The sequence below is a fragment of the Spea bombifrons genome, chromosome 3 (genome assembly GCF_027358695.1).
Source record: "Spea bombifrons isolate aSpeBom1 chromosome 3, aSpeBom1.2.pri, whole genome shotgun sequence".
In the NCBI taxonomy this organism is placed as follows: domain Eukaryota; kingdom Metazoa; phylum Chordata; class Amphibia; order Anura; family Pelobatidae; genus Spea; species Spea bombifrons.
This window is the reverse complement of record NC_071089.1, coordinates 89,493,671-89,507,264: the sequence shown is the minus strand read 5'-3', so window position 1 is coordinate 89,507,264 and position 13,594 is coordinate 89,493,671. Positions and strand designations below refer to the sequence as shown.

General features: G+C 38.6%; 1 protein-coding gene across 2 annotated transcripts in view; it reads right to left on the bottom strand.

The window, feature by feature from the left end:
- The window catches only part of PLD1 (phospholipase D1), a 52,565-nt gene extending 39,200 nt beyond the window's left edge, over window positions 1-13,365 (bottom strand). For both annotated transcript variants that reach the window (XM_053459374.1, XM_053459373.1), the window contains exon 1: window positions 13,223-13,365. The gene's annotated coding sequence lies outside the window, so the exon portion shown is untranslated. The remainder of the gene's footprint in view (window positions 1-13,222) is intronic.
- Window positions 13,366-13,594: the final 229 nt, after the last annotated feature.

The window sequence follows — 13,594 nt, the reverse complement described above, 5'->3', positions numbered from 1 at the left end:
GCCCCTGCTGCCCATATATATTAATATTAGCCCCAGTTGCCGATATATATATTAATATTAGTCCCTGCTGCCGATATATATATATAAATATATATATATAAATATTAGACTGTGCTGCCGATAGCAGGTATGGATCAACACATTAACACACAAACCCAGCTTTGCATGTATAGATCAATTGAAATTCACTTGTGATCTCAGCACTGAAGGTATAAATCAAATAAACAGAATCAGACATACAAATCCTGTATTTGCAGGTATACAATAATAATATATGAAATGTAGCATTGCAGGTATAGATCAAATAAATACATGGAAACAGCATTGCAGGTATTAATCAACTGAACAAGACATATTAACCCTGTATTTGCAGGTATACATAAATAATGTATGGAAACATAGCATAGCAGATATGGATCTACAGAATAACACACAAACCCAGCTTTGCAGGTATAAATCAATTGGAATTCACATAAAAACACGGCATTAAAGGTATATGGTATATGAGATGGTTACTCACATACCGCACAGGCTAAATGGCTGATTTTAGTAATATTTGCAGTTCATCAGGATTTCAAAGATTGCCTCCCTCTACCGTTGGCTAAATTTAACCCCATGATCAAAGGCATCATAGGATTAAAAATTAGTATCGGCCATTTTTAAAAAGGGAATGTAACTTTTTATAGCTATATGATCACTGTGGTAACATTGGCTACCACAGTGATCATGAAGCTAGAATACTTAAACTTCTTTTTTTTATTTTATTTTTAAGTTAAACTACTTTATGTTTAAATAATTTAATTTGGGGGTCTCTAGGCCATTTTGATCTTTTTTTATCTCCCTTTAGAGACCCCCAAATCATTTTTTTTACATTTTTATTTTTTTAACTTAATATTTTTTATTCTTGTTTTCACTCTATATACCGTTGAAAAGGTGAGGCGATTACCTTTCCAACGGTATACGTTGGGGGTATGTAGCTGCTTAGATGCCTGAGATACAAGCATCCAAGCAGCATGCCCCCATACCTCTTTAACTGACAATTGTCAGTTGTTAATAAAGTTGCGCGGTGACGTCATCGCGTGAGACGTCACCGGGCGGATCGGGTGGCCCCGGTGATGCCCTTCAGTTTGAGGGGCAGATCGCCGGGGTAGGTGGTGATGGAGGTCCACAGACCTCCATCAAGGTAGGGTAGTGCTAGTGACGGCATGGTGCCGTCGCTAGCACCTGACTGGGACTGTCCTGGGTGGTTACAAATTCGACGGGGGGCAACAGGGGGGGCAAGGAATAACCTAGGGGGGGCAATTGCCCCCCCTTGCCCCCCTGTAGCGACGCCACTGGACGGAGGGGAATTTGACCAATAACTGGAAATCCTGCAGTCGGTAGAGACATTCAGCTTACAAGGAAAGCTACAGTTATTCAAGCAGATGCACCAGCTCTATCTGCTAAATAAATGTAAATATTTTAGCAGATTAAAATACTAGATAGTTTATGCTAATAGAACAATGTGGGTCATATTTCAAGGTGCATCGCCCTAATTATACAACATCTGCTAGGCTGCGCACAAACGCAGGATGTAAACGAGGAGGATGCCTCCTCCCACAATACTATCTTTTAAGCCTATTCTAAATCCCATAGAATGGCTTAGGCTATAGGACTTGGCTGGCTACTTTATTTGGTGGTTTTGCTGAACTATGGTCTTAGTGAAATACTAATGCATGCCATGATGTTTGGTCCCAAATAGGTGTGAAATACCATTGGAGTGGTGTAAAGCCACAGCCAATCGAGACATGTTCTCCGGAGCGATGAATCATGCTTCGCTATCTGGAAGTCTGATGGGTGAATCTGGGTTAACGCAACCTACTGGAATGCATAGCGCTTGCTATAAAGTTTTTTTTGTGGGGGGGGGTGAATGTTTTTTTAGTGTTTGGGTCCCTTAGTTCCAGTGAGGGGTAATGTTAATTCTACAGTTTACAAAGACTGCTTCCAACATTTCTGGAACCAGTTTGGGGAAGGGCCTTTCCTTTTCCAGCATGGCTGTGCCTCTGTACACAAAGCATGGCCCATAAGGAGATGGTTGGATGAGTTTGTTGCGGAGAAAATCAAATGGCCTGCACAGAGCATGGATTTAAACCCCACTGAACACCTTTGGGATCAGATTGAATGCCAACTGCGATCCTACATCAGCGTCTGTGCCCATTCAGCCAAAAGAGCATTTGAGAGATCAAATTCTCACAAGCATACTGCCAAATCTTGTGCAAAGCCCTCCCAGAAGAGTGGAAGCTTTTAGAGCCGCAAACAGGAGGCCAACTCCATAATAACGCCCATGTGTGAAAAAGAGTGTAAACCTTTTAACCAAACAAAGCACCAAGCAGTTAAAGCCTCAAAACAAGAGTGGGGAGTCAGGCCTTAAAAATCCTGTCCGCATTGTACAGGCAGGAGCTGCACACCAGAGTTTAAAAGGTGCTGCAGTTTTTAATATGGCTGAGAGGCTGTTGTGGGAAGTCTTCAGGTTGGTACTGAATGCTACATGATGGATTTACAATAGACAATTTACGGAAGTGAGTTTTACAGCTTCCTATGTGTAAAAAGAATTGTTTTTATTTGCCATTTATTAACAAGCTCTGATCCTCTGCTGTTAAGAGACTGATAATTCAACTGCAGAGTGAAATAAAACAGACTTTATTTGGAACCTATTGTGTCCTGTCCTGCTGTGGCACAGAGGCACACACTACCACGCCAAGGTTTTGGAATGGGATGTCCAACAAACTAATACAGGTGCGATGGTCAAGAGTTTGCATACTTTTGGTCACATACTGCATTAGCATACTTCCACGCTAATGCATCCGTATCTAACTTATCAAATCTAAGACAGCATATGTACCCCAAGTTTTATTATTGTGCATTTTACTACTAGTAGGTGGAAGCCCCTAGGTCTCGGATAAAGGAAGTTTACAGAAACAAGATGAAATAAAACCTGCGTTCGATGCTGAAAGAAATCGCTTTCCCCTTTAAGCTACAATAGCAAAGAAACTTACCAAGAAATGACTGAACACTACACAATGACCATCAACATAAATCAATTATCTTTAAATTGATCCTTGCACAAACAAGTCGGTACCTGGTGCTTCTTAACCGATCAATAAAGGAAAGGTGAAATTCAAAGCTTAACAATGAAAGGTTTTACCTTGGAGTTTTGATGAAGACTGCTGATATAATACAAAACTGATTTTATCATCTATATAACAGAATCCTTACAGGCCCAGACATTTTATTTAACTACAGAAAATGCTGGATGGGCAGTGTGAGGGAAGTGGGCAAGAAGTAGGCAAGGTCAAGAAGTTAGTAACGGATACCGAGATTCTGGGTCAAATGCAGAGAATTATCAATTATCTGATAGAGGGTGCATTTGCCATCGAGAAACTACCATGGGCAGCCATAAGAAATGGTAAAAAAGATCACAGCGCAGAAGCTCAACCCCAATACTGTTAAATCAAACTAGAAGCGTTAGTGTGTTAGTAGAGATGTCAATGGGATTAGCATGGATAGTATGTTCTGAAAAAAATTACAATGGATACAAAAGAAGGGGACAATTATTTTTCTAAAAAAAAAAAAAAAAACACATTAGTTTGCATAACTGTTTGGATAAAAACACCATCATCATCCATTACCATCTTGTAGTTTGCTTAAGTGATTTTGGATACTAAATTCAAGTTGAAGACTCCAAAATGAACACACAAAATAAAAGTATAAAAAATGCTCACATTTACATACAAAACAAATGTATCTCTAAATAATTATTTCTGGATCCAGCCAAGACAAGCTGCATACATAAAATTGTGTACATCTAAAACAATGCCAGTGTCAAGGACGCGTTCAGCTTCAACCCTACGAGTTCTAAATCTAAAAGATATTTACTTATATCCATAGCACAATATAGGTGTTTAATTACCAAGACCAAGATTTATTAAAAATACATGAGAGACTATGCATAAAGAGATACCAGTAATTTTATAAAATGTGAAAAATGATTTTAATATAGCAACCAATGAGATGATCCAACCAGCAGGAACTTGTGTTATTCTATGGGGTGATGATCGCCCTTTATCCAGTACATGGTCACGGCATACATGGATATGCAGATTTCAAGCAGTCAGATTGTTAGTGGAAAGGGCTTTTTCAGGAAAACCATGAATGTTAAAATACTTACATAGTACTTTAATATGTATTCTTTGGTGGTAGGGCCATATGGGCACAGGCATGCATGCTCAGTATGACTACTATCAAAATAAATACACTAGTTGTTTAATATATACAATTTTTAAGTTTTTTTCTCAAGTTTTGCTGTTCTCTCTGATCACTTCCACTCGTCCAAGCTTCATTGAGAGACGGACTAGACTTTCCGGAGTGTCGAGTTTAATACTATGTGAGTGACATTTCACCGTACTGCACGAACCAAATCACAATACACAGGGACATATTTTTCTCAGTTGGTTTTTCATTAAAAGGATTTAATTTTAGGCTCTGTTGACAAACAGTACAAGCTGAAAATAAGAATACTGTCAGTGAATAGCTTGATTTTATTCTCTGTTAAATAACAGCTCTTTTTATGTCAGCTTGGTTTATAGGGTTCAGGAGACGGGAGATGAATTAGACAGAAGATGAAATACCTTGTGTGCATTCTATTATATATACATACACACCCACTCAGACTAGTCAATGTCTGATTTTTTCCTCCCAAAGTTCGGTAGATTATCTGGAAAATTCTGTTAATATGCTTCCTCCCTTTTACTTCCACTCAGTTTTTCAAGTCGAAAGAATTAAACTTTTCCACCCAGAAAAAGGCTCTGTGCCCATCTGCACTAGTGGCTCATTTGCAGAGCCGTGCGCCAGACACTGGATGTCTGAAACCTGGAGGGATGCCGGTTGAGTTTCCATAGTTATTATTAGCCAAGAACTATATTTAACAGTCTGTTAACAAAGTGTCTTTCACATAAAACATTACAGAAAAAAGGGAAAATCAATGTTTATTTTCCAAAAAACCATGCCGCAACTGTTCATTAAATTTTATTTACATGAGATGGGTTGTACATTGCCCTTGTAGACCTGATTTGGACAAGCCCAGACAGCATTGAAGTGAAACCGAAAATAATTATGTTTAAAAACCCACTCCAGCCCAACTGTGATCTGTAATGAATGCCAATCCATTTTCCTCCTCCCTCTAGCTGCCTGTGCTGCAACCACGATGGAGTACTTTAGTATGCTTCCTGTATATGCTTGGTAGCCCTCCCACTACAGTGGCAGCCAATCACATGCATGCAAGCTGAACATTGACATCTAACTATCTTAAATTTCAACTGGCTGCTGCCACTCCCATTAATTCCAGAAGGAGCTCAGTTCCCATTGGCATCAATGGAAGCACTACAGAGCACTGAAATGCATTATATATATAAAAATGTAACACGCATTTGTTGGGATAAGACTAAATTTAATAAAGCTGAAGGAAAAAAGAAACTGGCAAGCGTGCCACACTTATTTCCTTGCCACCATTGTAGCACGCTATGGACTGCATATTACAGAAGCAGAAAACTAACGCAGAGTCACTTCCCTTCACCAAGGCTATATTTATTTCTAATATTTTGCATTATGTACAAAATCTGGAAATAAAAAGATACATCTGTACAACCTTTGTTTTAGACAAGTACTAATGTAGCATCAGCTTTCACTCTTTTCTTTTGGTATAGCCAATTAGCCATGGTTATTATCTGAAATGTCAAGATTGTAATACTAGATTTAATATTGCGCCTCAGCAGTTACATTACACTTCATTATCCCTTTCATTCAGTATTGGTAAAAAACCACTTGAGATATGTATTTACATTTAGCAATGTTTAATGGATGAGCCGGGCTATGTGTGAACCTCATTCTTCTCGCATTGATTCACACAAAATAAAGTCACACTGAGTAGACATAATAGCACAGTTCATTAAAAAACAGCCGGAATAAGATTTCACCTGAAGGGCAACAGTTTGTTTTTTTCCTGCTTTTCATTTTTAATACTGTGTTGCTTAAAGGGCACTCAACCTGGCATATCCAATTTAATGCATATGGTGTGCGCCCTTTAAAATGTTCACGTGGCCCATTTTGCTTAACCCTAGATATAGAAGAATGTTGCAGGATTTCAGGGAGCTTCTTCTAGTGTTCAGCCGATCATAGAATGTTGCATTGAACCAGATTTACTGTAAGGGCCAAGGGGCCGAGAGAAAGGACTCCCACTGATACCGCTTTTACACTACACAATACTATTGGGAAAACCGACCTGTAAAATAAAATAAAGGTGCTTAACTTGCACCCACTATTGAATTTAACATTTTTTGTAAAAGGAATACAACATCATTCTTAGCACTATTGAACGTTAAAACCCCTCCAAAAAAGGTAATTCTTAAATTCTATTAAATTTTGTTCATATTTTTTTTTCTAGGAATACTTATGTGCCGCATTAGCAAAACACTGATAGCTTGCTGCAACAAAAAAAAAAAAACAGAAAAAAAGCATTTCCTGTGTTTTCATGTGAATAAACCTTTAAAATTGAGTCTTTTTCAATAAAAGCGAATGTGTGCTCTTAGAATGTCTTTTTCAAAGAGCTTAAAACACAGCAAACACTAGAACAAAGCAGGTTATCGGGACTCATTCACGTCAGTATGTTGGTGATCCATCGGTCTGTAATAATCAGTGCAGCCTTAGTGTCGGGGGAAAAAAAAAAAAAAATCACCAGGTGCACAAAAGCATTAGACATCCCTCTTACACAATCAAACATGAGACAAGTCCGGAAATACTTGGTCTAGATACTTCTGAAACATGAATAGGGGAATTCATAGCATATTCATCAATCATATCACATCACTAGAACAAATATATGAATAAAGAGAATAAATCAGTAAAAAGACTAACACTTAGTTCAGATCCTGCCAGAATCGATAGGCATTAATCTTCAGTGCCTGTTTTGAGTTAAAGGGCAAGATCGATATATATTAAGACACGCAGCAGTGACTAATAAGGAATACCATAGCCTGATTATAGATATAGATTCCCCCCCCCAAAATTTATCAATAATAATGCAAAAGTGTGCCATATAATTAAAAATGTAAGAAGACCAGCTTCCAAAACATCCACATTTTATTCAGGGGCCTGTATTTAGGTGCTCACTGTAACACCGACCTGTTCACTACACAAATTCTAAAAGGACTCGCTGCCACCATCAAGTTTTGATTAAAGTCTTAAAAAAAAAATACTTGAGGTTTACTAACCCCCTGGACTAAACTTATATTTTAACCCATTTTTTCCAAAAATCAATATTCGAAAAATTATAATGTGATAAACCTGCGACATCGGAAGCCCGAGTTCAAAATTAGAGCACAAAAATGTAACCGATTAATTTATACGGTATTTAAAAAAATTATTATTTATTGTTTTCTATAGCGCCAAATTCCGTAGCGCTGTACAATGGGTAGACAGGACATAACAAGTAGTATATAACATAACAATATGACTTACAGAGACAACAGGTGACGAGGGCCCTGCTCAAAGGAGCTTACAATCTAGAGGGAGTTTGGGTGTATTACACAATAGGTAAAAGGGCCAATGCTAGGTATCGACAAGCCACACTATGTATCGCAGAAGAAGTACTAGGAAAAATAAACTTAAAATTCTGCATGTGTGATATTACCGTATGATGTTGGTTCATTTTTTATCAGTAACACCTGATCTGTAGACGAAGTTTTTTTCTATTTTTTTTTATATTTTATTCATACAATAATAAAATTGCAGCAAAAGAAAAAAAAAAGCTCTAGTAGATAGGATCTTGGCCATGAAAGGGTTAAGATCTGCATTTTACCATGACTCCTAACATTTTGTTAATACACTGGCGGGGTCTCAATTTTGAGCATTATTTCCTCTTATTTGCACCTACAAAACTTTAATACATAACTCCCACTAAGCATAGCGTCAGCCAAATGTACCTTTACTGTGTTTATTGTTTATTAGACGACTTCTTACCCCACCCACTCCTTCACCCTCTGAATTCTGCTCAAAAACGAAAATTATTTTCAGATCCGAATTCCTTTGGACGTTACGCCTTTTTGCTTTACTATATAACCGACAATCTACCAGGCACAGCAACTTATGCTAATAAAAACTATTGTCGCTCTTTGTGAAAACAAATGCTTAGCTGCTCATTTGCAACTACTCCCCCAGCCACCTGTCTACTACTGAAGAACCATTAGAAGGTGGAGTAATAAAACATTTAACAAAACAAACTCAAAGTTGTAACATTTGTTTACGAAGAATCAAGCATGCCAAAACCAGAGAAAATGGCAAAATTAAGTTATATGTAAACTTTACATAGCATAACTATGGACGTTGTATAATGAGAGATTCTGGTGCAGGGCAAACAGCGGTATAATCAGAGATTTATTTTGCTTTGCCGCGGCCTTAGGCCTAACCAAGGGAAGCACTGCCTACCGGCCCCTATGTGCCGTTACTTCTGGACAGCAGTGTCTGAGGGGAGGTAGAATGAAACTATGGAGGACCGTGTCGCCTGGCCACAGCCCTCCGTAGTGTTAATAGGCCGGTTGGGGAGATCTGTGATCTCCCTTTTTACTGGCCCGAGGCTACCCGTAAGCCTAGGCCAGAATACGTCACTGGGTATGATCACCATAGCCACCGACGGAATGGTCCAATCAGCAGGCAAAGGCGAATGATTGCTATGGCAATAATAACTCTTCGTTAGTTAGCCTCGGCTAGTTGGCTATGAAGAAATGAAACATTGAAATGCATAGCCTACATCTGTTAAAAAAAAAATAATTAGTGTTAAAATGAGTAACGTAACATTTTCAGTTATCTGTACCTGTTATCTGGCACACGCACTTGGCAAATTAAATATGTAGAGTCTAAAAATGTGATTAGTATAGTTGCAAGTGAGAACAAAGCTCAAATTAAAAACTAATATGAAAAAGAAATACATATGGCTTCTACTTTTCATTGTGGGCGTAGATTATTATTAGCACTAAAAGTCTTCAGGAGTGCATTAAAGATCAATCAATCCTTTAAGAAGAACACAGGTGGAAGAAAAATATGAATTGTCTAAGTTTCACAGCCAGAGAGAAAATAAAAAGATACAAAATTACCATCTTTGGGCATCCAGAATAAGATGATGCCTATTTGATGTACATAATGAGCAAAAAAACAACATAATCAAATCAATCATCTCTCTTTGTAGCTGGATTAATTTTTTTGGGAGACAGCTACCAATAGTTCAATTTCTTTTAATAATAATAAAAAAAAATAAAAGTTTGTGAACTTTTCCCAAGGCTGGAAAAAGCTTGTGGTAATAAGAGGGGAAAACACCCAGTTACAGTATTTTGTCTGCCAACATCAACACAGTGGAGAGAATGACACACACAAGACATTCGCACATTCAGCGGACACCATAGGGGTCATGTTCCATTCTCCTGCCCGGGCCTCATTTTTAAAAGAAAAAGTACATTTTGTTTCCCCAAGAAGAAGTATTTTCCAAAAAACATTGTAATTCGCGAATGGTTACCATCCCTCCCTGAAGTCAGTAAAACCATGCATACGTCCCAACACGACCAAGGCTAAAGATGGCAGGCACTACTTGTAATGTCCTCCCGTTTGCCCATTGTACAGAGCTGTGGAATATGATGATGCTATATAAATCAAATTATTTTATATTGATATAATATAAATATATATATATATATATATATAAAATCAGAATAGGTTTATCTGTTTTCATAAATACCTAGTTGAAGCCTGCATGCAAGCATGAATCAGTCACCGCACAAAAAGGGAAGATTTTTTTTTTCTCAAATAAAAACAAAGTTTTAACCGTTGCCGTAGTAACCAGCAACTTCACGAGAACTGGAGGCTCCACACACGGATTTCTGTTCACAGACAGACACTGCTTTTCCTATAAGAGTCTATATTACCAATTAGTCATTGGCCAATCAGCAGCAATCGGAGACTTGATGTGTTTATGTGAACATAAGCCTTCTGCCTATCACGTCTATATTTAAAAAATACTTGAGGAGTCTACATTTTCGTAAAAGGAGACGTTGGTACTCAAATGGGTTAAACTACCGATTTCTTCAACTGAGTATGGCATTTAGAAAATGCATTTAATTTATCTAAATTAGTTTAGAATACATATTATTGTAATCTTGAGAGGTTTGGATACCCACCTAATATCATAAGTCGATATCAAAGAAATACATCAAAGGGAAGAAAAGTGACACTTAGTGTTATGTCAATACGCGTCACATCAAAAAAGGGGCTTTAAGACAAGCTTATATGCTAGAGGATAGAGCCGTTATGTGTATTTTACAATCTTGTTCACAGATGTGATGTGTAAAAGTGGCCAAGTAATCATAAACTAAGGTCTTTTATCTTTCAATTTTTGTTCTGTATTTGAATGTCATGGTGCGACTGTGTTCATATCAGAGGCTTATGCAATTTGACAAAAGCACAGCTACTCCCACCATTATATTTCTAGATAGTGTGGGTCAAAGCAAGCAAGAGGCAATACTATAGCGGGGAACAACCCAAGTTTTTATTATTAACCCCATTAAGTCACAGCGATGGCCTAAGTCTAGGGCTTACTAATTGCTTCAAGGCAGTAAAGCCTGCAGAGTCTTGGTGGGATTGGTGTTGGAATATCAGTCATTAAGCCCAAAAAATGGAATTGGAAAGTGAATCTGGGAGACACCAGGATAACGCCTACTGCAAAAGTCAACCTTGACTTACAAGCCTACGAAGTTCAGCTGCTAAGAAGAGTTCCAGTTATCGTGAACATGAACTTGCACAACTCAGAACTCATAAATCCATCCAGGTTTTAGAGCCTTCGGTCAAGTTAATCATTGATGCCTGTCACAATGGGACTCCCCAGTCACTAAAGAATATTGATTATATACATTTTTTTCTGAGCACGTAATCATCCACCAGCAGACATAATTGCTCAATATGTCAATAGCTTGAAACGATATATAAAAGGCTTATAAAAAGTATTAGTCAACAGCCTATTTTACTTAATTAAAATAGTTAGATTTTTAAAAGGAACAGATTAATGACCCATCCAGGCTCAAGTACTGTGTAAGCAGCCAGCAGCCATACTTTCTGTGCACGAACACATGGCATCACACGAGACACCCACCAACTCTTACCAATGAGCAAGAAGTCTTCAGACGAAGCCATCTCCTGCAACCAAAAGAACTACGGGCAGGGAAAGAAGCAAATGCATTGCATATGGGGTTGGAGTCTGCTGAATATCCTCATGTACTTGCAAGGGGGACCACTTAGCTACTAAAGTGCATATGCTAGCTGGAGTATCCCTTTATATCTACCCTTTACCTAGAGTACTTTGTGGAGTGTATGAAACATTTTCCCCCCCGGAAACAACTCATTTTCAGAAGTGTGTATGCATTACCATGCCACTCCAGACCCTGGTTTTGTTCCTGTACTCTACAATAGTTTGTCAACTATTAACCACACTGTGTTGGGCAGACCTGCTGAACTGGATGTCACAACAGCCACCTAACCTATCTGGCCTTCTCTCTCTCACAAAATACATTTAGCAAAAATTATAAAACCTTTATTTATGATATCCATACTATGTGCTGGATCTGACAAATTTTCACCTGCATACACCAGTATGCAACTATACAAGCTGCGTCGCCACAGGTCTACGGACTTGATATTATTGGGAAATATATCGCTACAGAGCTATTCCATGGTTTGACAGTATATTGTAAACACCTGGAAATACCGCAAAGTAATCTGTACCACTAGGGTGTCAGACATGGGGTACTATCACGACACTATCAGGTGCGGATCACCTTGCTGGGCCAGCTGGAATCCTGGAGGGCCACAACGCAATCTGCAGGTTTGGGAGATTAATTGGGACAGTTAGAAGGAGAATGAAACAAGCAGCAAACCATTGGTGAAGCTGGTAAAATATCACGACCCACGTCAGAGATAATATGCCTGCACAAAGAGGATACACTGTGGGAAAAAGAAATACTTGAGTAGCCGATCCTCAAGAGAAAAGGAAAGAGGGGCTAATTTAAATGGAGTCCTTAGGTCAGTACCCCTTAAATACACCATTGTACTCACCGGCAACAGGCAGATCACCAACTATAAATCCCATGATACCCAGGAATCCAAATACTTTTTTCCCCTTTAAGGTGCCAGGGGATGTATTCTAACCTGGTGACCCACTTTCCATAGAATAAATAAAATAGTCCTGCGTGCCTCAAGTGTTCATTAAACGTCTCTTATTTTACGTACATAAACATCTCTGCCTGAAGGCTGTTCCATGCAATGAGTTTCAAGAACTCCTACACATTATAATGGATAACAAAGAATTCAAGAGTTAGATTCATTTATTCAGCTTGGAAGAGAAGTCTCTTCTGTACAGACAATAAGTTACTCTGAAATACCCTAAATATGAAAAACTTATCTTGTTCCCATAGAACCTTTTTTGTCTGTGAAAATCATCACAATATCTTCCAACCTGTTCTGTTTTTCAGACTTGTTACTCATAAAAGGAGAACAGGTTTTTCCAAGTAGGTCAGGCAAACTATTTTCTGGATAATAATGGTGTAATGTAATGCAAACCATCCCATAGACAGGCATACCTCAATAACCTATACTAAAGTCAAGGAATGCATTACAAAATAATAACAGTATAGAAATTATAGTATAAAGTATATTTATATCCTGTTTAATATAGAAACAGAATCATATTAAAAAAAAAACATGGGTTAAAAAGACTTTAATTAAATACACTTAACCCCTGCATGCCAGGGTACTGACCAAACACTTGCAACCGCTGAATTAACTAGATTTATGTTTAAACAGTTAAACAAACAATATAGATGGGTATACTTATGTGAAGTTTATGGTATACACATATCAGCATCTCTTCCACACAAGATGACAAAGTATATAAGTCTTATGAAAAGTGTTTAATAGAAATGGATAACAGAGGTCTACGGTTTGTTAAAAGCTGGGTCAGCTCTCCACACTTTAACAATGATTGAGGATGGCTCTTCTGAAAGTGGCCACTTTTTCTTTGCGGTCGCCCATATCCATATGCAAGGAAATGTCCTGTGTTAAATACCCAGGAGAAGCCTTTCTGATCGCTACTAACCTGTGGCCCCTGAAGGAGCAGAGAACTCATTGCGATCTGGAGCTGGATCTTCCTATGTGGTGTGAAATACGAAGTCCAGAACAGCAGATCCGAAAGCTAGTGAAGAGTGCGAGCTAGAACAGGGCAGACTGCACTCAGCACGGACCCGAGCCAACTCCCTGCAAGCAGCGCAGCTTGGACAGCCCACTACTTCCACGGCCACTCCCCGGCTGTAAGAGTGAGTGAGCGGGCGCCTGCCGCCGGAGTGTGGGAACGGATCGTGGCTCCTGTTGCAACCTGTCTCTCTGTGCCTATCCTTATTCGTAGCGTGTATGGAGTTGCGTACGTAGCCCTAACCCCCTAGGTTAACAAATTCCTCTTTACCATGGCAAC